The sequence below is a fragment of the Erpetoichthys calabaricus genome, chromosome 17 (assembly GCF_900747795.2).
Source record: "Erpetoichthys calabaricus chromosome 17, fErpCal1.3, whole genome shotgun sequence".
In the NCBI taxonomy this organism is placed as follows: Eukaryota; Metazoa; Chordata; class Cladistia; order Polypteriformes; family Polypteridae; genus Erpetoichthys; species Erpetoichthys calabaricus.
Window position 1 is genome coordinate 49287103 of NC_041410.2, and position 25828 is coordinate 49312930.

Below are 25828 nucleotides of genomic sequence, written 5' to 3' on the forward strand. Positions count from 1 at the left end.
AAACTGACAATAAAATAACAAAATAATACAATCCATGAAATAAAAAACAGGCTGTGTTATATTTCACCCAGGGCTCATTCCCAAGTTGGGGCTCAAGTGCCTTTTTCAATGTGTTTTTTGTTCAGTTTTGACTCTTTTGTTTATGTTAATATTGTTGGCCTTTTACTTTCTATGTAGAGAATTTATGCGTCTTGGTTCCCCAAAAGGCGGGGCCACCTGCCCATCACCGTCAAGGGACTGCCCTCAGCCCTATAAAGACTTGGAAAACAAGCAGTCCCTTGCGGTTCATTTGAATGTGTTTGGTGGTTTTGGTGAGGTCTATTGATTATTGTGTCTTTTCAGGATTTCCTGGATTTGTGACCTTAACACTCTGTTTTTGACCATTCCTGATGGATTTGTGTTTTTGGGACTTATTTGCTTTAGGATTTCCTTTCAGGCAACTCTTCCTATGCCTTTTTTTGCTTTGTGGAGTTTTTTGTTAAGAAGATTATTTCCTTGATTAGTAAATCTTTTATTTATAAATATCATGTGTTTGAAATTTTGCTACTGGATAGGTTTTGATGGATTTCCCCCCTCTAGTAGGCATTTTGAGTTAGGGTTAAACCCAACCACAGGGGATGCACAAGCCACTGTGTTCCTTCGTGCCGGTCCCAAGCCCGGATAAATGGGAAGGGTTATGTCAGGAATGGCATCCAGTGTAAAATTTTACAGAATCAATATACGAACAAGGCGGCACGGTGGCGCAGTGGGTAGCGCTGCTGCCTCGCAGTTGGGAGATCTGGTGACCTGGGTTCGCTTCCCGGGTCCTCCCTGCGTGGAGTTTGCATGTTCTCCCCGTGTCTGCGTGGGTTTCCTCCGGGCGTTCCGGTTTCCTCCCACAGTCCAAAGACATGCAGGTTAGGTGGACTGGCGATTCTAAATTGGCCCTAGTGTGTGCTTGGTGTGTGGGTGTGTTTGCGTGTGTCCTGCGGTGGGTTGGCACCCTGCTCGGGATTGGTTCCTGCCTTGTGCCCTGTGTTGGCTGGGATTGGCTCCAGCAGACCCCCGTGAACCTGTAGTTAGGAATATAGCGGGTTGGAAAATGGATGGATGGATATACGAACAATGATACAAATTTCCATTACCGGATTGGTCAAGGCCAGGTTAACAATGGTTGCCACCAGTGCTGTTAGCCAACAGGGTGCTGGTGGAAATTGGGCAACTGTTGGCCAAAGAACGAAAAAGAAGGGAGGAGACATGTCCGGAGGCAGAAGGACAGGAGGAAGGTAAAGAGAGTGGAGCTGAGGGTAGGAACTTTGAATTGCAGTATGACTGGTAAGGGGAGCGAGTTAGCAGATATGATGGAAAGAAGGAAGGTTGATACTGTATATTGTGCATGCAAGAGACTAAATGGAAGGGGAGTAAGACCAGGTGGATCGGAGGTGGATTCAAATTGTTCTATCATGGTGTGGATAGGAGGAGAAATGGGGTAGGAGTTATTCTGAAGGAACAGTATGTCAAGAGTGTTTTAGAGATGAAATATGTGTCAGAGTAATGACTATGAAGCTGGAAACTGAAGGTGTGATGATGAATGTTGATGGATGAGAAGGATTTCTGGAGTGAGTTGGATGAAGTGATAAACAGTGTACCTAAGGGACAGAAAGTGGTGATTGGTGCTGATTTCAATCTACATGTTGGTGAAGGGAACAGAGGAGGCGAGGAGGTGATGGGTAGGTATGGTGTCAAGGAGAGGAATGAAGAAGGTCAAAGGATAGTGGATTTTGCAAAAAGGATGGACATGGCTGTGGTGAATACATATTTTAAGAAGAGGGAGGAACATAGGGTGACTTAGAAGAGTGGAGGAAGATGCACACAGGAAGATTACATCCTATGCAGAAGAGTTGATCTAAAGGAGATTGAAGACTGCAAAGTGGTGGCAGGGGAAAGTGTAGTTAGGCAGCATAGGATAGTTGTCTGTAGGATGACATTGGAGATCAAGAAGAGGAAGAGAGTGAGGGCAGAGCCAAGGATCAAATGGTGGAAGTTGAAAAAGGAAGACTGCAAGGTTGAGTTTTGGGAGGAGGTGAGACAGGCACTGGGTGGCAGTGAAGAGTTGCCAGACAGCTGGACAACTCAGCAGATGTATTAACGGTGACAGCAAGAATGGTACTTGGTGTGACATCTGGACAGAGGAAGGAGGAAAAGGAAACCTAGTGGTGGAATGAGGAAATACAGGAGAGTATACAGTGGAAGAGGATGGCAAAGAAGAAGTGGGATAGTCAGAGAGATGCAGAAGGTAGACAAGAGTACAAGTCTAAAGAAGTCTAAAGAAAAGGCGTATGATGAGTTGTTTGAGAGGTTGGACACTAAGGAGGGAGAAAAGGACCTGTACCGATTGGCTAGACAGAAGGGTCTGAGCTGGGAAAGATGTGCAGCAGGTTAGGATGATAAAGGATAAAGATGGAAATGTACTCACAAGCAAGGAGAGTGTGTTGAGCAGATGGAAAGAGTACTTTGAGAGGCTGATGAATGAAGAGAATGAGAGAGAGAGAAGGTTCGGTGATGTGGAGATAGTGAATCAGGAAGTGCAACGGATTAGCAAGGAGGAAGTAAGGACAGCTATGAAGAGGATGAAGAATGGAAAGGCCACTGGTCCAGATGACATACCTGTGGAAGCATGGAGGTGTTTAGGAGAGATGGCAGTGGAGTTTTTAACCAGATTGTTTAATGGAATCTTGGAAAGTGAGAGGATGCCTGAGGAGTGGAGAAGAAGTGTACTGGTGCTGATTTTTAAGAATAAGGGGGATGTGCAGGACTGTAGTAACTACAGGGGGCTAAAATTGACAAGCCACAGCATGAAGTTATGGGAAAAAGTAGTGAAAGCTAGGTTAAGAAGTGAGGTGATGATTACTGAGCAGCAGTATGGTTTCATGTCAGGAAAGAGCACCACAGATGCAATGTTTGCTCTGAGAGTGTTGATGGAGAAATATAGAGAAGGCCAGAAAGAGTTGCACTGCGTCTTTGTGGACCTGGAGAAAGCATATGACAGGGTGCCTCGAGAGGATCTGTGGTATTGTATGAGGAAGTCGGGAGTGGCAGAGAAGTAGATAGATAGATAGTAGATAGATACTTTATTAATACCAAGGGGAAATTCACAAGTTTCACAAGTACGTAAGAGTTGTACAGGATATGTATGAGGGAAGTGTGACAGTGGTTAGGTCTGCGGTAGGAGTGATGGATGCATTCAAGGTGGAGGTGGGATTACATCAGAGATCGTCTCTGAGCCCTTTCTTATTTGCAATGGTGATGGACAGGTTGACAGACGAGATTAGACAGGAGTTCCCATGGACTATGATGTTTGCTGATGACACTGAGATCTGTAGTGAGAGTAGGGAGCAGGTTGAGGAGACCCTGGAGAGGTGGAGATATGCTTTAGAGAGGAGAGGAATAAAGGTCAGTAGGAACAAGACAGAATACATGTGTGTAAATGAGAGGGAGGTCAGTGGAATGGTGAGGATGCAGGGAGAAGAGTTGGCGAAGGTGGATGAGTTTAAATACTTGAGATCAACAGTACAGAGTAATGGGGATTGTAGAAGAGAGGTGAAAAAGAGAGTGCAGGCAGGGTGGAATGGGTGGAGAGGAGTGACAGGAGTAATTTGTGACAGACGGGTATCAGCAAGAGTGAAAGGGAAGGTCTACAGGATGGTAGTGAGACCAGCTATGCTATATGGGTTAGAGACGGTGGCACTGACCAGAAAGCAGGAGACAGATCTGGAGGTAGCAGAGTTAAAGATGTTAAGATTTGCACTGGGTATGACAAGGATGGACAGGACTAGAAATTAGTACATTTCAGTTGATTTGTTTTGAACCTATTTTCATAAAACTTGATTTATTTGTATGGAATGTTATTTAAAATTAATTAAATTCTAAAAAAAAAAATGAGTACATTGTTGGCGGTTGGGAGACAAAGTCAGAGAGGCAAAATTGCGTTGGTTTGGACATGTGCAGAGGAGAGATGCTGAGTATATTTGGAAAAGGATGTTAAGGATCTGCGGTGGGCTGGCGTCCTGCCCGGGGTTTGTTTCCTGCCTTGTGCCCTGTGTTGGCTGGGGTTGGCTCCAGCAGACCCCCATGACCCTGTAGTGAAGATATAGTGGGTTGGATAATGGATGGATGTATGTTAAGGATAGAGCTGCCAGGCAAGAGGAAAAGAGGAAGGCCTAAGAGGAGGTTTATGGATGTGGTGAGAGAGGACATGCAGGTGGTGGAAGTAACAGATCAAAATGCAGAAGACAGGATGATATGGAAGAAAATGATCCGCTGTGGCAACCCCTAATGGGAGCAGCCAAAAGAAGAAGAAGAAGTAGGCATTTTGAGTCGTGTTTTGGGACTTATTCTGCTTAAGAAACCCAAGTTCAGGACTGGCTGTAACATAACTGTAAGTCAAAATATTGAATAAAGGACAAAACCAGAACACCAGAATCCTAACCCTAGAGCTTTTATATCCATGTGTCAATCCCCAAAATGAAGCTAAAATGCATGCCTTAAAGAGCATAAATAGTACAAGAAGAAGTAAGGTAACATCACAGGTCACAAACTCAGTAGTCAGTAATCACAAACTACTGACCAGCAATGGAGGTCATCACCAAATCACAAAATGGTGGCGATGGGAAAGGAGCACTCAAAACGGTGACAGCAGTAAAAAATGTTAATTCAAAATAGAGATGAAAAGACTTGCATTGCAAAGCAGAAACTAACTAACAATAAGAAAAATGAATCACAGAAGTGCTAAAAACAGAAAAACAGAAAATCTTTAATGAAAACACAGGTTTACGACATTTTGTTGTTGCAGCTGTTTTGAAGACTGTGACCTGTCTAGTTAGTGCTACAGTTACTGCATTTGGGAGGCTCTGCTCTATGGGGCCCTTTGACGACTTAGGAAGTGCTGGTATGTTGGATCTGACAGCCATTTGAGAAACTGTTGGTATGCAGCTATTTGAGAAGCTGTGATCAACTGAACGCTGCAATTCCTGCATTTGGGAAGCACTGCTCTCCAGGGTTTATGGTTATATGGGAAGTGCTGGTCTATAGCTGTTTATTAAAGCCCCTCTCAGTTACGATATACAGAGGACTCAGAAAGCATTCAACAACAACAACATTAATTTCTATAGCACATTTTCATACAAATAATGTAGCTCAAAGTGCTTTACATGATGAAGAAAGAGAAAAAAAGACAAAATAAGAATTAAAATAAGAGAACACTAATTAACATAGGATAAAAGTAAGGTCCGATGGCCAGGGAGGATAGAAAAAACAAAAAAACTCCAGACGGGCGGAAAAAAAAAAATGTAGGGGTTCCGAGGCCACGAGACCACCCAGCCCCCTCTAGACATTCTACCTAACATAAATGACCTCAATCAGTCCTCATTGTACTCAGGGTTCTCATGGAAGGACTTGATGTTGACGGTCACGTGGCCTTCAGATCCCTTCATTTTCTGCACACTTTATTGTGTTGTAGATGTCATTTTAAATGGATAAATATGCCACTTTTGCCCTTCAATGCGTACTTAGTGACCCAAAATGACAATGTGAAAACCTGTTTTCAGAAAGGCTTGCAAATTAATTGAAAATCCAGGTGGATAGGGTTGCTTGTCCCTGGTCATACTAAAAGTGCAATGATAAGCCTGTGGTATTTGTGTGATATTGTGACAGTGACATGTAAAAAGACAGAGGAAATCCAGCTCAGGAATTAGATTGTGATGATGTCCCATTTATCAAGAGCTGCATGGCTAAGTCAAATGGTCAAAAGTTTAAATGACTCATCAAAAGACAGGGAAGAGAACCAAAATCAAATTCAAATAATCTATCTAATGTTACACATGTGCACATGGGAGATAGTTTACGGGCACACTCTTCAGACCATCAGAAGAGTCCACCTCCTAGAGACATCACCTCCGCTTCCGGTCCCTTAGAACCCTCCTGTCCTTTTTTCCAACTATGTAACAGCAATGGTTTATGTTATATTCCAGCTCTGTTCTGGATTCAAGTCTGTAAAGACATATTGCTTCCTTTTTTATTATATTATGCCAAGTATAAAGGGTGGAAACCTCAACTCTTTATGCTTATTGTCTCTCCATTTTACACTAACCGTTCGCTTTTTAGTTTCCTTATCCAGTTCAGGGTTGTAGAGAGCTGGGAACCTATCATGCCACATTGGGTGCAAAGCAGGAACCAACCCTGGTATGACTGCATTCATTTATATTCACCCATAGAGAGCTAATTTAGGATCACCAGCTAACTCTGTGCTCCAGTGAACAATAATTGTCAGTTTACAAGGTGGTCCACCATTTTCTTTAGATATGGAACCAGTGTAGGGCTTTTTTTAAGGAGGAGCATCGCTTATCCGTTGCCCCTATAAATGAAATTCACATATTTCACCATGTTCTAACTTAAGCAGTATTCAATCTATGGTAGACACCCTGGATTGAATCATTCAGAAATCAGTATATTGAAAATATTTTTGTGTCCTGTGACACCCCATCTCCTCCACATACCTGGTTAAGGTTCAACTTTGGGCATCACCGTCATATGTCGTACCGAATATAAAGCAGGGTGAGTGAACGAGACACAGAGAAGATATTTGAAAAATATACGTTTATTTAAAAACAAGTGATATGAAAATGTTAAGTTTGTCCGACCTGTTTACACAGTAAGAGAGAATCACATCTATATGTCCATTCATTCCCAGATTCAATAGAACTCTACTGCGGATCCTTTCTCCCTTTTCAAATAGCACAGAAGCGACTGCCCAGGAATCTCCAGAAACAAAACCTGCCTCCTTTCACCTTTTATCAAGCAGTTCCAGGGACCCTCATGGACTTCCTCCACACAAACACAACTCAAAATAAAGCAAACATCCAGGACATCCTTTACACCATGTTTAGCCCAACAAGATTATGTGCACTTCCTCTTTACCTCTTCAAGGAACATCAGGAACATCTGTGGTACAACCTTGCACTTGGCAGACTCAACATCAGTCATGAAAACAAACTCTCCCCCTTTTTTTCACCGACGTCCATCTTCTCTTTTTGTATACCCCAATGGGATCAATTCCACCAATCACATCAGTCAGCTCACCAAGCTCCTTCCAATCACCTAGCACACTGTTACCCAGTGTAGAAGCTCCAGGATGGAAGTAAATTCCTTACCTGCCCAGGATGGCATAACGGAAGGATGGACTAAATGGAAGCAATACCTGGCCAGGACACCTTATGATTCCCGTCTTGATTGGCATGCCCAAAGGCTACAGGAACCAGCAAGAGAGGACGGCAGGGAGCAGTTCATCCCCCACTATACTAGATGGCAGTGTCCATCATATAATGTCCCAGTCTCGATACTTGCAGGGCTGCATGGGAATTGGAGTCCGGAAGTGCTGCCCTGTAGGGATCCTGGGGGACAATAGAGGATGCTGCAGAGGTAGGACCTCCTTGGCTTTCTTTTTATCTGGAAGTACTTCCAACTGGCCACATCACATCACTGGAAGTGCTCCTGGGTCCACCTTAAAAGGAGGCCGCTGCCATAGCTCAAGGAGTTAGAGTCAGGAGACAGCGGCTGATAGCAGTGTGTGGAGAGGAGAGAAAAAAGCATTGTTAAGTGATTGTGGTTATTGGCTGTGTTCATTCTTTGTCTATTCTTTGTATCTGAAGAACTGTTGGCATTAAATACAGGTGTATTTGAACCCATAGTTGTCTTGGGCCATCGGTGTCTAGGGTTTAGGTGCTCGCTAGCACCCCCAACTGGTCACACCAGCTTATTCTAGGTGTTGCGGCCAGGAAGAAAACCTTCAAAGTCTGTGCTTTCCTTTGCACGCACATGTATCTACTGTATACTGACACTCCAAATCTGACCACTCTCCGGTAAGTAGCATCTTGTGTCTACTGTAGTTCTTGGGCCTCTCCTAGCTCACACTGAAATGGTTCTATCTACTTCCTTACCTTTCCTTTACAGCTCGGCATCTGGCACCCGGATGCTTCAACACATCCTGGTTGGGGTCGAGTGGAGAAGCGCTCCTCCACTTGCACCTGTATCTCCACCATGGTTGTGTGCGTTCGCACAACTGCTTCACCATTTCCAATTCCATAGGAGCCCTCTGGGTACTGCCTTTTAACCACTCAAAGTAAAGAAATGTAATCCATTTATTCATAAAATACATTCTAGTTCAATACGTGCCAAGCCTACCATAATTCAAATAAACATTTATTATCAATCACAGGAATCTTATTTAAAATTGTCTAAAATGTACCCAGGGAAAGATTCACCCTGTGAGTGATGTTATCAGCCACCTGCACTGTTATGGTGTTTTCTAAATGTGCAGGATACTAAGAAAATTAATTTATAAAATTATCTTTAGTAGGTTTGAGTACTACAATGCGGTATTCATAGGCTGTTCATCTCTTTCCTGATACAGCTTTCAGTTAATTCAAAACTCTGCTCCAATAATCCTTACAAGAACTAGAAAGTACAACCACATAACTCCGGTTCTCAAGTCCTTACACTGACTCCAAGTTAAGTTTAGTGGTGATTTTAAAATCTTCCTTTTAACTTATAAAGCCTTAAATGGCCAAGGACTGGTTTATTAAGATCATAAGATGCAAACCTCCTTATGATTCCAAGGATTGATAAAATAATAGTTGGAGGTCGAGTTTTTAGTTACAGGGTCCCAAAGCTGTGGAGCAACCTGCCTTCTTATATAAGAGATGCCCATTCAGTCTCAGTTTTTAAATCCTGGCTGAAGACTCACTACTTCAGTTTAGCATACCCTGACTAGAGCTGTTGATTAACTGTGCATACTGCACCACTGTTTGTTAGTCATTTATACAAACATATACATAAAAAAATATTTATAAACTATTAATAACTCTCCTCTGTTCTGTTTCTCTTTTTGATATCTTGTTATGGCACTTGGTGCCACTGCTGTACTGCCAAGTTATTCTCCTACCCAAGAAAACTCATTTACGATACTGAGAGTCTTGGAATGACCGGATGGATAGACTCTGTCATTAGATTGGGTGGCCCAGCACAGACTCCATTACTGAATGCCCAGGAGGGGGCATGTGGCTAGTTGGCCGAGGTCTCCAGGACTGTAACTGTGTCTGACTTTATTTGTTACTATTGACCATGGATCATCCAGGAGCTTATTTTCTCCACAGATGCTGCTGACTGGAGTTTTGTTTCTCTCCTCCATTGCCAACTGTCCATGCTTCAACAATTAATTAATGGGCAGATACTGGTGGCTTCCATTTATGTTAATCAGTTTCAAACTACTTCATTTTCCAGTGTGTTTAAACAAATCTGTGCACTCTATATATAATTAATAATTTTGTAAAGTAAATACTTACAGTACGTTTTACCTGAGAAATTGCCACAGTGTTCTGCATCTGCAGTCAGTAAAGAACACTATATAAAAATAAACTGAATTGAAACACGGTACATGTTTTGGGAATGGTTTAGATTGAAAACATTTCTGTACTTCTTTTGGATAACCTTGGATTTAAAATCACATCTAATGACTTAACAGCATTTTTGGAGTAACACCAGATGGCTTAAAAATGAGCTATAAAAAATTCATTAACATTTCCTATACTACACTACATACACAGAGAGTTAGTTTGCTCAACTGGAAGAAACCTAATTTCAGCTTCCATAATTCAGTAGGAAAGTGTGTGGCCAGGTTCAGAAATGGCACTTGTTGAAAAAAACATAGGAGCACCAACCTGGTCATCCTGTTTAATTTAACAAATGTTCAACTTAAAATAAACACATCATGGCATTTAAGCATCTTTTTTGTTCTTTATTTTGCCTTATACAATTTCTTGTACTAGGAATTTGTTAGTTTTCGCATACCCCTTGGGGTCAGAGCGCAGGGTCAGCCATTGTACAGCACCCCTGGAGCAATTACAGGTTAAGGGTCTTGCTCAAGGGCCCAGCAGAGTAGGATCTCTTTTGGCAGTGACGGGGATTTGAACCGGCAACCTTCTGGATACCAGCACAGATCCTTAGCCTTGGAGCCACCACTCCGCCCCATCTTGCCCTTGGGCTTCCAAATAAACAAAAAAAGGCTCGGCTTTAGCCCTAGGTTCAGGATCTGATCGCTCAGGAGCTCCGTCTGGCGGGCCACTCTTGCCAAAAAAACATTTCCTTCCAGCCAGCCAGGGTTCTTATAGCTGGGGAACCAGAAGGGGCGGGGCAAAGTGCTCTAACTGGGTGGTCTCTTGGGGCTGCAGGGAGAGAAGCAGAAGAGATTGTTAGCGACAGCGCCCCCTTTCATCCTCGTGGATTATTAATACCTTAATTGAGCCCATAAAAAGTTCCTCTGGTGTGCAAATGTGAAAAGTGATATCCTAAATGATCTCAAATTGGAAAAAAATCAAATTTTCTTTCCAAGGATCTACACAAAACATTTTCAGAACTTGGCAATGACTCATTAATTGTATTCTAATTGTAGTAATTGTAAACCTGCCAGGCTTATGCATTATGTTTTTACTCTAATGGCTTTTTTAAAGATTTGCTTTACATGGCACTGTTTACATTGCTCTTTGTGTTGGGTCATGTTTTTGGATTTACTATAAGTAATAATAATAATTCTTTACATTTACAGTATGCAGCGATTTTCTCAATACTTAAAGCGCTTGAGTGGGGAGACACTTCAACCACCACCAATGTGCAACATCCACCCGCAGCCATTTTGTGCAAGTACGCTCTCCGCACATTAGCTCTTAGGTGGGGAAGGCATATCTTCCCCTCATCTATCCAAATGTGATTGTGTCTTTTAATAATGTTTTATGTCCCATAAGAGAAAAAGGCAGACAATAATAAAAACTTGGAGCACTGCATGGTGAACTCTATGCTATTATTATTATTATAAAAATAATAACCAGCATTGTGGTGAAATGTCTTCACAGACTCAAATTCATAGACTGGTCTCTCATGTTGGCCCCAGAGGATGGGGCAAGTTCAAATAACGGAAAGCGGAAGTGACATCAGTGTTCCTCAAGCTGCTGACCTTCTGCTCTGAGAGTGTAAGGAATGGAGAGCAGATGCAGTAAACCACAGCGCTAACCCTCAACTCGGGGTGATAAGCCCTGAAGTTGCCTCCCATTTGCGTATGTGTGAGACGGTCCAAATAATAAATTAATTTAAAAAAATAGAGTCACCAATTAAAATAAGCTTGGGTATGTCAGAGGAAAGTCCATGCATATATGAGGAGAAGATGCAAAACCCATGGAGGCAGTGACCAGGCCAGGATGGAACCCAGTTGTCAGAGCTGGACTAATTCACATATTTCTTATTGTGTCACCAGGCCACCTTTCAGTTTCAGCCAGTAACAGTTAGAACTATAATGAGAGGCTAGAAACTGGAATGAGACATAAGGATGAGAGTAGAATAAGAAGTCATGTGCCAAATCCCATACATAAGACACATATTGGAAAGAAAATGCACAACTTGCTCTGAAGCACCAAGAAATGGAGCACACCTACAAAATGTGGCCCATACAAAACATGCATAGACTTTCCAACACTGACCAACCTGAAACACACAAGTTGCATAAAGATGTGTATAGACATGAGACACATGGAGCATGTGAGATCCTTATATCATAAATACATTAGCCACAAAATACAGCATAGATAAAGATAGGAGTTGTAAAGAAGCTGACACATTAAGAGGCACTTGCACATATGTGAGGCACAAACAGACAAGACACATATTGGGTGTATGAAACCTACACATGGATATTGATAAAAGACCTAAAGCATTGATTTTTAACATTTTTTGAGTCACGGACCCCTTTAAGAATCTGACGAAAGCTATGGACCCTCCTTCCCAAAAATATTCACATAAATACAACTTTGCATGCAATGAATATAATGTACTTTATTTATCAAGATTTGATTGTCTCATACATATATAACATACACAAAGTATTATTAAACTTAAAAGTAAACAATCTAAAAAAAAACACTCCTTTATATATGCAAAAATTAATGGCCACTCATTATAATTATGAAATACAATCCTCTTGTGCAAATTAAAGCAGATCTGCTACTACTGTATTTTCTGCTACCATTACTACATCTACTCTAAATCAACAGTACTGGGCTGTATACTGAATATAAATGTTAATTTTTATCTGATCCCCTGAATCCCATCCATGGATCCCCTAGGGGTCCACGGACCTCAGGTTAAGAACCCCTGACCAAGCGGACACTACATGTCAGCTTACAATAGACATGTTTATGAGAATGAGACATGGACGCTAGATGAGGTGGATGCAGGAGATCCAAGCACATGCCACACAACAGAATTGTGCCTAAGACGCACATACACCGTGCAGCCCGCATCTCCAGATAAGGTGTGGAAGCCCAACACACCAGGCCAGTAAGGTGGGTGGTTCTTACTTTGTGGTGCGCGCTGTGTTGCTGCGGCGCCATGTGCTAAAGTTTAATTATCCATACGTGGCAATTTGCAACACATTGCTGGGGGCCAGACGGCTCGCTAATGGGAAACCAATCCGCTTTAATGGAAAATAACATTACGGGCGGCAATTTGAGGCACCCATTGTGACGCCAGCATCTCCGAGCCGCATTAACTCGGCAATTTCATGCATATGGATAAAAAAGCAGCCCTCGGAATGTGCTGAGACTAATTCCACAATGATTGCTTTGTAGGGGATATGATCGGTGCTGACATCCTTCTGCATGGAAATGTGCCCTCTCCACAGTAGCCACTCCAACCTCTGGATCCAGGAGCACCAACAGGTACATCACTTTGGAGCATGTCTCATGCTCAGCACATGAAGAAAAGCTTCTTTTTCAGGGTCATCTTAGCACACTCACTCCTACAGCACAGCTAACTGTCCAGACTTTTGAGGCTTCCAGACTTTTCAAAATGATAACCCTTCTGGTCATGATGTCCTGAAATATCTCACTTGGAGGTAATAGCACATTGAGCTTTCAGGAGACTATAAGGGTAAACAGACTTTTCATTAGCGTTTTGTCTTCAGGTAACGTTCTCCTGAAGTTTCAAAAGTGTCCTATCTATAATGTTCTAGATTTGAAGGAGTAACCAAGTAAAGGAAAAGATAGCCTTGAACTAGAAGGTATAGTTGTTGTGAGATCTCAAAATGTCCTATTATTAGATAGTGGAGTCCTAAGGATATCTGAAGTGTCTAAGCTCAAGGTTTTCTTTGAATGTCATTGCAGTAAAATTCTTACTTGCATGCCTCCTTAGAACAGTGAAAATAATACAAACCAACAAAAACACACACACAAAAAATACACAGCATGTAAAAACATATATATATATATATATATATATATATATATATATATATATATATATGTATATATATGTATATATAAATATATATGCAAAATTACATAAATAAATTATCTGTGGATCATCCTCCAGGCTCTCCTGAGTTGTGTACTTCCACCCCGGGTTGAGAGGGGGTGCTCTGTTGCTCTCTCTTCCACTAATCACATTAGTCAGCTCACCAAGGTCCTTCCAATCACCTGGCCCACTGTTACCCAGAGGACAATTGACTCCGCCCCTTTCGGCTTCCCCACTACATATCCCGTGGTTCACATAAGGAGGCAGCACTCATTAAGAGAACGCACTGCAGGATGGCACTCTTTCCTACCATGACTTACAAGACTCGATAGCAGAAAGAAACGTCCCACAACAGGACACTGCTGTTGTTTGTTTATTTAGCATCATCGAGAGTGTGTTTTTGTTAGACTCACTTTTATTAAATGGGGAAGACTGGGTTAATGCTCCAATATCTCCTGTTGTGTGAACCTGTAGTTTTTCCAATGACCACAATATACAGTATATGCTAGTATTTGCTTATGCATGCACACACATATTTTTATAGGAGAGAAAGTCAAACGAAAACCTTAAATATTAATTTTCAGAATTTATTGCAGCAAAGGTGTAACAGAACCGTATCATTTTTCAATGTAATCTTCTCGGTGTTTGATACAAGTCTTCCAACCCTTACAAAATACATGGATTCCTCTAGAGAAAAAGTCTTTTGGTCGTGTCCACAGCCACTAATGCACTACCTACTTTATCTCTTCATCTGATTTCAAAGTCTTGCCAACTTTTTCATCTTTCCTCTTTGAGTGGTCCAAATCATTGGCATGTATGGCCAATGTGGAAGACACCCACCTTGCAGACAATTCGTGGAAGCGGAGCACATCATGGATGATATGGTGTTCCGAACCTTGACCAGAAGTGTGGCTATTCCATTCACCATCCGTCACATGACAATTTTCTATCATAATGTGTTCAAGTTCTGTATTCAGCTCTGGTGTCACTGCTCGGTGAGTCAGTCACAGAACTTGCACCATTTTGAAACATCCTGCTCCACTCGCACATTTGTTGGAGTGTGTATACAGACATTCATCACTGGACCGAACCTTCACTCACTGGTGAATTTCGATAAATTTAACCAGCGCACTGCTCATAAAGGGGGAGACAGATGTTGCTTCTCTTTGGTGCATGTTTGCACTGGGGCTGCCATCTTTATACTCCCACTGCGACATCATGTAGTTCGTCTGCACAGCACTTCCACCTGCTGGACACTCCTAACGTCATTGCTAATGATGTTGCCAACTTACCTAACAATGGTACAATGTTTCAAATTTTTATTGCAATTTTAAGGTTTTCATTTGACTAACCTTTGTGTATACTCTAAAATATATTGTGGCCACTAGGAGGTGACAACTGCACCAACACAGTACCAGGTTCAAAGGACATTTTCTTTTTACAAAATACCTTATACAGGCTTCTTCTTCCATAATCCAGACTACACAATTCTTTTCTTTTTTTTGGGAGTTTTTCCTTGTCTTCTTAGAGAGTCAAGGCTGGGGGGCTGTCAAGAGGCAGGGCCTGTTAAAGCCCATTGCGGCACTTCCTGTGTGATTTTGGGCTATACAAAAATAAACTGTATTGTATTGTATTGTATTTTCCATCTTCCTCCATTCCTTTGAGGCAAGCTTTATCCACCTCCTCTTTCAATTCTAACTCACTTAGGTGAGGTGGAGGGCTCCTTTTTGGGATGGGGAGTAGTGAGGAAGCTCTTCCAGGTCAAGCAGAACCCTCATTTGACACGGGAGTCTCCTCCCAACAGTACCCTCTAGCAGCCCACAAGGACCCCACCAGAATAATATCTTCCATGCAGCCCTGCAGGTGTCCATATGGAGCTACACTAGAGAAATGTTGCCACCCAGTGTATTGGGAAAACACACATCCCCAGCTGGCAGTCACCTCCTGTCCTTCCATCATATTTTCCCAGGTGGAAAAGGGAACCACATTGGCCAGGTCATCCATTCACCAACATTCTCCGTCCATTATGAGGGCCTCCCAGCCAGAATGCCAGCCGAGTCTTGCCTCCAATCACATTATCTATCTATATAATAAAATGCCAATGTCAGTGAGTGTGTCCAGTCAATCCGAGCAGTTTGATTTTTCAGTTCGACTTTGTTCTGATTGGTCAATTTTGCTGTGGTTGATCAATCGAACGCAGCTGAGGCAGGAAATGCCAAGAAAGGGAGGTTGACAAACACGAGGGTACTGAGGAAAGGCGTAGCAGGAAGACTGAGAGTTGCCTGCAAACACAGAAAGTATTTGCAAAAATAGGAATGATGTTTTCAAAGTGGGTGATAGGGGCCTGTCTACATTTGGTGGTAGTCAAAAAGTGGAAAATTAACTAAACAGTGGGCCTCAGGATGACAAAAGTCTCAGAAACAGGTTTTGTGGGAATGTGGTTGAGAGAGAAAGAGCCACGCAAGAAAGGTTTAGACATGCGAGGATTTCGAAGGAAGGTGCAGGACGAATGCTGAGGGTACAACATAAGGCAAGAGATATATTAAATGTGGCACCCCCAGCTGGTTACATATTGTCACACACGTGCGCATGGGAGGCAGCTAGAAGGACCAAAAGAAGGCAATTCAACGCCAGGCCAGGTGGTGGCGGGGTGCAGTAAACCTTTCTCTTTTACTTCTGCAGTCCAGACACTGCCTGATTCCAGCAACATCATTTCCAGTTCCTACCCCAAGAATTAATTCCAGTAACCCCCCCACCATGATGATATCACTTCCGCCGACCCCCTTAAAAAGCAAGACAACTTCCCTTTCTGATCAGTTCTGTTTTGGACTCAAATCTGTACACATCTGTATAAAATATTTGCCTTTTTGCATCCAGGATTAAGTATACAGGTGGCTGCCCCAAACCTTTCTGTGTGTCAAGACTATTCATTTTCACAATATATATACAGGGTGAGTCAAAATTATGTTAATATTTGAATGGCAGAAACAATTTGTTCACAAAACATACTTCATATGTGCAAGATGATTTACAGAAATGTCTCAACCTGTTTGCCATCATGTTCAACACATGTACCATATGTGGCACATAAGTTATCCCCTAAAATTGTATATAAGTATATACATAGCAGTACCAATAGTGTTAACATAATTTTGATTCACCCTGTATATTGTTGGGGTCACCACTGAGCCCCAATCCCCAGACCCAGTGATATCCAGCACAGTTAGAGGTTCAAATAATGGATTTTTGTAATCCAGCAAGTAGCAAAATAATGAAACACAGCCTCTATTTGAGTGTCGCCCTATGCCTCCCGACTCTGACTCGCTGACGTAAGGCAGCAGGAATTGGAAGAGCTCCTGGTGACCCACCATAACTTGTGGGGAGTACTTCTGGGTTGTTTGAGAACCAAGGTAATTGTTCCCCGACAGTGCCCCCTTGCAGAACTCAGGGACCCTGACAGAGCTGCACTTCCAGACTCCCATGAAGCACTACGGGTGTCCAAGTGGGATACCCCCAGTGGACCACTTCTTCCTTCAATATGGAGGATGCAACTGTACCTGGCCTCCAGCTTCTGCTTGTCAATCCCCTGGCACCTTTCATTTTAACCTGAAGTCATACCGTTGTCCAGCTGGGATGCCTGTCTATCCTCTGTGGCACGCATAATATTTATATATATATATATGGAGGCGAACGTCTGTGGTACTGTTTGCATATTTCTGGCTGGAAATCCACAAAGAGAGCAAATGAATCATATATCTTAAAACAGTTTTTTATTCCTAAGCTTTTGATTCCTACCAGGAATCATCATCAGAGGAAAATGATTAGACTTACAGGAACCAAAGGCAATATATATCTGTCTATTATATAAAAAAAATCTTGGGTCGAGACATGATCATCTTGGAGAGACACTTTGAAGTCCCGCGAGACTACTTGCACGTCACGCTCTACTTACAAATAATTTCTCGGAGACACTTTAACGTCCCACAAGACAAGAGGACAGCTGCTGTGCAGGCTTTTAAATGATCGACGCGCAGCGCGACATGTAGAACACGCAGCTCAGTAGCAGCAGCTGATCCGTCCGCATCTCCTTAGCGTGCGTTCAGCCACCCCTTCACAACGTGAGCAGCAGAGACACGAAGTGGCGAGCATATATATATATTGTCACACACGTGCGCATGGGAGGCAGATAAAGGGCTTGAGGGACGGCAGTTCTGAGACATACTGGGAGGTGGCAGAGTGCACTGACTCTTTTTCTCTCTTGCCTGCAGACCATTCCCGGGAGATTCCACCTGGCTCTCGTGACATCATTTCCGGGACCGAGCCAATGGAAGGAGACCTGACTGGCTCCGGCCCCTCTTACGTCACGTCCGGGCTCGGTCCAATGGAGAACGAACACATCCCTGATCCTTATGACCTCACTTCCTGTCTTCCCCTTTAAAACCCTGCCCTCATTCCTAATTCCTCAGTCTGGTTTTGGACTCGTTTGTATGCACTTCAGTGCTATTACTCTTCATTGCAACTTTGCAGCCAAGGATTTTGAGATTATACGGGTGGCTGCCCCAACTCTTTATCGGAGTATGTCTTTTTCTTTCACAATATATATATGCACACACACACATTTATCTAATATGGCCACAGAAACATTTGCCCAAATCCTACTTTAGAACTATAGATGCAAACAGCTCATTACAGGATCAACCAAGGAGTGAGTACATCTTCTACTAGCATAGAAGAAGCCAGTGGAGAAGGTAGTGAGGAAGAGGGGGCAGAGGACAATGAGGAAGAGAATGATGCATAGTCAGGAAATTCTGCATAAAGAGTGAGTACCAAACAACATCTTCTAGTGCTACACTGAGAACCTAATTAAAAGTGTTGTGTGTACCCCTGTATATATACTAGTTGTGTTACCCACCTAATACAGGTTGAAATCTATGTAATCAAGGTAGGCCTCAGCATATTCAGCATTAACATATGAAGTGCCTCTTCCATTGGAATTTATTTTGTAATGCATGAAATAATAAAAAGCACTGTACTTTTCATTCTAACAGGTGGCGCATCGCAAACATTAGCACTGCTTTTACGAATCCCATACCAAATGGCATATAACAGACACAACAATCTGTGGGATACACAGATACACAGACACACACAGACACTCTTCCCATAATTAGGGTGGATATATATTGTTTTTTATGTTCAAATATTTGTTATTATAATTGGCTTTTCAGTAACCTTACAACCTAAGGGTAGAAGCTGTCCAATGTTCCAGAAGTCCTGTACAGTTTTCCACAACAAAAAGAGTAAGAAAAGCAGCTGTGCAGGATGGCTGAAGTCTTTAATTATGCTGTTTGTGTTCCCAAGGCAGGGAGTGTTAAATATGTCCTGTGCCGCCTTCACCACCCTCTTTAGTGCTTTACGATCCACCTGCAAAGTAAGAGCATCTTGAATTTTCAGGATTGTTCATTTAGTAAGAAAGGAGTCCTCAGGCCATCAGGTGAGGATGCATTAAGTCTTAACCATTGAGCTGCCAATGCAAAGGATGGTCCCAGACAGTACTCAAGGTCCCCAACACCTCCATGTCTAATGTGAATACATAGGACAGCCCATTGAACATCAGTGAATGCAAAACACCAGTGTGAGTTCAGCAGTAGCTTTTTGTGCTCCCCTGGTTTGTTTTGTATTAAGTGGCACTTCTCTGTAGTTCCCAGCACAACCACAGGAGGGGGCTTGGTGCCTGACAGTGCTGTACATGAAGAAGCCAGACAAGGAAGCTACAAAGGAGGAAACTAAGACAGGGCTTCCAAAAATAGCAAGGCAGCTTCCTTCCAGGGAGGAGACACACAGAGAGAGAGAGAGTGAGAGAAACAGAGAGAGAGAGAGAGAGAGGGAGAGAGAGAGAGCGAGAGAGGGCCCAGATTGCCAGGGCTTGCCCATCGGGAGGCCTCACATATTTGCACATAATGGCAACGCCGTTGAGCTGAATGTGTCTGCCGAGACTAATGGGGTGTGTAGAGCGCACATTTCGATCTGCCAGCTATTATCCAGCTTCAGCAAAGCTTTTAAATCTCGCAAATGCAGTTCTGGCCCATTGTACAAAATAAACATGGAAATTGTGCAGCGCCCAGGACGCCTTTAGTACAAGGCCTTGTACTGCCCTGCAGTTGTATCATGCTTCAAAATGAAATTGTGAGGACAGTGGCCCTCCTTATTTTACAGATCTCCAGCTGGGAGTGTTTTGAAGTGAATTTTCTTCAGTCTCTGGTAAGCTTGAGCCAGTGTGACTTAGTGAGGTGAGGTTTAAGAGGAAGTGTCATGTTTCTTTTGATGGCACCTTTGAAACTGAGATCTTTTTATCGTGTTGTGTCCACTTCATTCAGTGTGTGGTCCTTCAAGGTTTTGTGATGACAATTTTGTGACAGTGAAGCCTATATTCCCCAAAAGCTCTATCAGCCAAGGGGTCTTGTAATGTGTTTCTTTAAACCAGTGTAATGTATTCGGGGTTTAGGTATCAGGACATAACGTCCCCTCCGAAAGCATTGGAATAGCAAGGGAAAGTCATTTGTTTTTGTTGTACTGTACACTGAAGACATCTGGGCTTGAGATCAAAAAATAAATATGAGGCAAGAATTCAGAATTGCGGGCTTTTATTTTCTGATACTGATAAAATTGTAGAGCTGAACTGGATCCTCTTTTGCTCTTTACATGGCTCTAAGGCTGGAGATATACTTAATACTACACGACACATGCACTTGAGGACACTGCTGCAACGTAAGCACTGTACTGTATATACTTGCACACATAAAGTAAATCTGGAGGACTCCAGGAGGTGGCAGTGCGAAAAATCTTCACGGTGAGAAAACAATGTCCAGTTTCGCTGTGCTGTGAGCTGAGGGAAGAAAGATGTTAAAAATAAAAATTCTTTGCATTCTGATGCTGTTGCGAAGGTGGAAAAAAAAGACAGCAACAGAAGGTGGCATGTGAGACCCTTAAATGTATTGCATCATTACGTTGGGGAATATGCAACGCTTGTATTTCCTCTGCAAGAAATGGATGAACAAAAACAACACAAAGACATTTGCATGTCAGCAGTTAACTCTGATGATTTTCTTCACTGCATTAAAACATTTAGCAAAAATTTGTAGCATGCAAATTTATCCTGTTGGAGCTGCAATGCACCTTGCTGTCACATGTTGATAGCAAACAATAATGCTGATGTCATGTACCAAAACCTGAACACACACAGCACCTACATTTTTCCTGGTATTGCAACTCACACATGCGTCACATTCATTTCTGATGATGTGCTTGAACAAGGCCCTTAACCTGCAATTGCTCCGTCCTGGGTATGACGTTAATCTGACATCCATCCCTGCATGTAGGCCCTCCAACCTGCAGGGAAAAACTTGGGGGTTGGTGGCAGAATTGGCACTCCAGCCACCATAAAAAACCTCACACTGTTCCACTCCATCTGAACTAGTGTGGTGCTGAGGTGTCACGGCTGCACTTGGATCCTAATCTGGAATCCTGAGTTGGTTTGTCGTGTGGTGGATGCAGCAATGCGCTGTGTCAGAGTGTGTATCGGAGCTCAGAAGGTGCGTCAAAAGAACTGGGACGTGCAGAGGACTCATGATGCATGCACGTAAGCGTTCTGAGCGTGAAGTAAAAACTGCCCCTTACAGGTGATTTGCTGTCCTTAAATGGACTGCTCGCTGATGCCATACTAGATGTAATTCTGTTTGTGACATTGCAGGCTTGCCATTTTTATAGGCACACCTGCCGCTGGCAGGCCAGCTCATACTAGGGTGACACTCAGCTTTGGCTGATGTAACATGTTAGTACCATTAGGTAGCCCCCATTCAAAGCAGCTATTGCCATCAACAATTTCAAATGTCTTGAAACGGCGCACAAGATTTCAAAATGGTGGTCTATGTTTCTGCTTGTGTTTGTGTGGTTGGTGGCAAAAGCAACAAAGTGGGTGTTTTGAGCGTTTCAGTGTTACATGTTGCAGTGTGGATGTTGAGTTCCACCTTTTTAGAAGGGCCAGCAATGAAAACCTCCTTGTATGGAGCTGCAGATGTATTTCTTGGCTGTCATCCTTCACTGAACTGACAGGTCCAGATCTCGGTGTTGAGACTCTCCCTCCCGCTGTTACTCTGTAACACCTCTATATTGGGCCTTATCTTTTGACGGCTCAGTTTTACCACCAGTCATGTTTCACACACCTCACCTGACAAATTGAACTGCAACACTTTTTCCCAGTTCCATGAGCCAGAAGCTTCACGACACATCCAGGCCAAAGCACCTTTGCAGACAGAGAAGCAATGGTGGAGCTGCAGAGATAGCAGTCTCTCGGCTGTCTTCCCTCCAATGTTGATGCTGCATATGGCACTCCAGGTCCCGGATGTCAGTCTTGAGACTCTCCAGCAGCTCCTCAGTAGAGTCAAGCAAGATCATTGCAGGTCTACAAGACACTAGGCACTTACTGAAGTGGATGGTAGGTCTTCTTTACATCCCACTGCTGACACCAATCTAGCATCAGTACCGAGTACCAGTATGGATTGTTTCTTTGCTCGCTATCCTTAAAAGAACTGCTCACCTTTGCCGCACTAGATGGAATTATGTTGGCAACATTGTAGGCTTCCCAATTTTATAGGTGCAGCTGCCACTGGCTTTGAAGCTGCTCATTTGCATAACGGAATGCCAGCTGACACCATAGGTGACACACGCCTGGCAAATACTACTTGTTAGTGCCATATCAATATAGAAGATAGCCTTGTGTATCAGACCACCCAATTGTTTAGGCAAGCCAAAGTATAGGAACATGTGACTGACAGGTGTGTCCTTCTGATTGGTTGTTTAAACAATAAATAGCTTTGAATGTGAATTATTGGTTTTAGCCTTGGGTTTCACCTGTGAATACAGCATTTGCTGTTAAAAAGGATAAACCAACATGAATAACACAGACCAGGGAGAAACATAAGCCATTCTGTAGCCATAAAAAAGAGAGAAAATCAATCAGAAGCATTGCACAAACATTGAGCATAGTCAATACATCAATCTGGGATGTTCTGAAAAAGAAATAAAGTACTGGTGTACTGAGCAACAGACATTGAACAGGTCGGCCAAGGGAAAGAACAACAACTGATGACAGAACCATTAAGAGAACTGTGAAGAAAAACCCAAAAACAACTGTCAGTGACATCACCAAGAACCTCCCCAGTAACTTCCAAACATGGCCACTAGAGGGGAATACCATCAAACCCAGCTAGTAAAAAAAGGCAAACACATAACTTTATAAAATAAAAAGGTTAGTTTCCACAAAAGTACTCTGAAACAAAAGCAAGCACCATAGAGCTTAAAAGGCAAAATGGAGTTTTCCAGGCAAACATATTCCCAATGGAGAAATCCAGAGCAAACTCAAAAATCCAGTAAAGCACAGAAAAAAAGCACAAGTATACTCACCAACTCCCAGGCACGTTCAAAATGAACCGCCAGGAACTGTGGGAAACCCCCTGGATCAGTAGAACAGAGGGCAGTTCCTAGCGGTGATTGGCAGGTGGCCCCGTCTCTTAGGAGACCACCCACAAAAAACATGGAAAATAATACAGGCAGCTTAAAGACACAATCAAAATCAAAGAACAATGCACGTCATCAACAAAAGCAACATTAGTATAAATAAATGGCAGATAAATGAACAAAAAAGACATGAAACAAGACTATGAACCCCAGCCAGGGGATTCCCAGGCTGAAATATGACACACAGAGCAAGGGTGAAGATATCATTTTCCACAGTTTGAAGAAGACTTCAAGAGCAGAAATATATAGTAGATATCAGTAGTAAGTAATCAGTAGTAAAAATCAAAAAGCAAGACTGGAATTTGCAAAAAAAAGTATAGAGATGAGCTACGAAAGTTCTGGAAGAAAGTTTTATGGATGGATGAGACCAGGCTGAACCTCTACCAAAGTATGGGGTAAGCTCACAATCTGAAGGATACAAGCTCATATGTTAAGAACGGCGGAGGTGGTGTCATGGCTTGGGTGTGCATGACTGCACCTGGAACAGGCTCACTGGTCTTTCTTAATGATGTTGTAACTCATGACAGCAGCAGCAAGTCTTCAGATATATGTTGTCTGCCAGTTAACAAAGAAAGGCATCCAAATTAGGAGGAATTTGATCACGCAAGAAGACAATGGTCCAAAACACAATGCAAACTCAACAGAGAAATTTTAGACTTGCCATGTCAATCACCAGACTTTAACCTCCTGAAGAGGAGACTGAAAGGAAAATAGAAATAAAACAAACAACAACTAAAAGTGGCTGCAGTAACAGCCTGAAAAAAAGAACAGAAGAAACCAACCATTTAGCGATGTCAATGAGTCGTAAACTATGCAGCTATTGCAAACAAGATATATGCAACTAAATATTAAGTGCTATTTGCTTTAATTGACTTTAAAACTATCTGCTCCTTTACTTTTGCTCACCTAAAAATAGTGGGAGGTCAGCTATGAAAGCTGCCATCTTCTGCATTGTTTATTGCATCTAGATGTCCGTACCTAGATATAAAAGCCAAAGTCTTTCAGTCTTTCACTCATATTCATCTTTTGATCTCAGCCCCAAATGTCTTCAGTGCACAGTAAAAACAAATGAATCGGCCTTGCCATTCCAGTACTTTTGGAGGGAGACTGTATTCATGAATGTCCATCGATCAGTCATCTCCACTTTTGGCAACTCTGATGGCTCTTGACTTTTTCTATATAGTGAACAGTGGGAAAGGGCAACAAATCTTTCACACTAAGATGCAACATCACTTCACCCTAGAGGCAAAGTGAAAGACATAAAGACTGCAAGCCTGCTACTGTGTATCAATGGATGGCTAGGTCAATGTAAGGAGAGAGAGAGAGAGAGGTTAGGAGCACACGCTGATATGGCACCTTGCCACACTCACCACATGACGAACCAACTCAGGATCCCAGATTAGGACCCGAGTGTAGCCATGCAACGGGTGACACCTCAGCACCACACATGTTCAGATGGAATGGAACCAGTGTGAGGTTTTTTATGGTGGCCAGAGTGCCAAATTCTGCCACCAATCCCCAAGTTATTCCCTGCAGGTTGGAGGGCCTATATGCAGGGCTGGTTGCAGATTAACGTCATACCCAAGACGGAGTAATTGCAGGTTAAGGGCCTTGCTCAAGGGCCCAATGAAGTAGAGTCACTTTTGGCATTTACAGGATTCGAACCAGCAACATTTGAATTACCACTAGCCTCAGAGCCACCACTCCGCCCCAATGTAAGGAACATACCTTAAAAATAAACCAAGCTTCCCCTGGCAGGAATTTGTTATGCGACAGTGCACACCTCTGTGTACAACTGTTTCCCATACGAGTTAGCCTAAGGACTGAGGAACCCATCCCAATGTTCAGCCACTTTGGTAGCTCATCAGGCTACAAGATTCAACTAGTGAATAGTATTGTCCAAAATGTTGGATCAGTGAACAAGGTTACAATGCAACAGGGCAGTTAACCAAGTAAAACATCACAACCAGCAGGGCAGCCCGCTAGTTAAGCACTTCATCCAGTAAGGCAGCACAACAAGTAAAGGAACTTGGCCAGCAATAGAACAAATGAAACAAACCAGCCCACCAAGCACACCAATTCACCATGCAAGACCCACTATGTAAACGTTTCATACAGTCAGGCAGCACAACAAGCAAAGGTGCTTGCCCACTGAAGATGCTATGCAAGTGATAAGGCTCCCTTAACAAAGCAGCTTGTGAAACAAGGTTACTCACTAACATCCAGTGAGGAACGTTGAGAAAAATCAGTCACCCCTTAAGGAGGTGTGAAGCCACTCCCCAGTGTTGGGATTTGCTGGCACAAACATGACCAAAGGGTGTGAGCCCTCCTAAAAGTCCCACAAGGTAGGCCAGGACTTTCAACAACCTGACCAAATATGGCCTCACCTCAGGCAGCCAGCCTCAACCACCACAGGCAGGATTCAGTCCTGCACAGGCCCAAAATGTGGGTCTGGAATATATCAGAAATGACTTTCAATGAAGAGGAATAGCATAAACCTCAGGCCTGCTATATAAAGGCAAAGAAAGACTCTTTTTTAAATAAAGAACTTATTTGTATAAACAAAAAAGAAGCACAAAAATAAAGCAAACATGGGAAAAAAAAGCAAACAGCTATGTCTAAATAAGCAATCAAAGGCCAAAACAAAATTCAATAATCAAAATCAAAAAACCGGAAGCAAAATAACCAAAATATCAGAAAAATATAAAAATAATTGCTGACTTTCAAAAACACTCTGTGACAATAAATAAACCACTGCTGATATCATCTCTTTCTCATTTCAGTAGAAAGGCTAAGGGGGTCCCAGCAGCAGTGGCATCAGCATGGTCCCACCTTTTGGGGTTCCACCCACAAAGCACAAGGAATGTAAATACACTTGAAT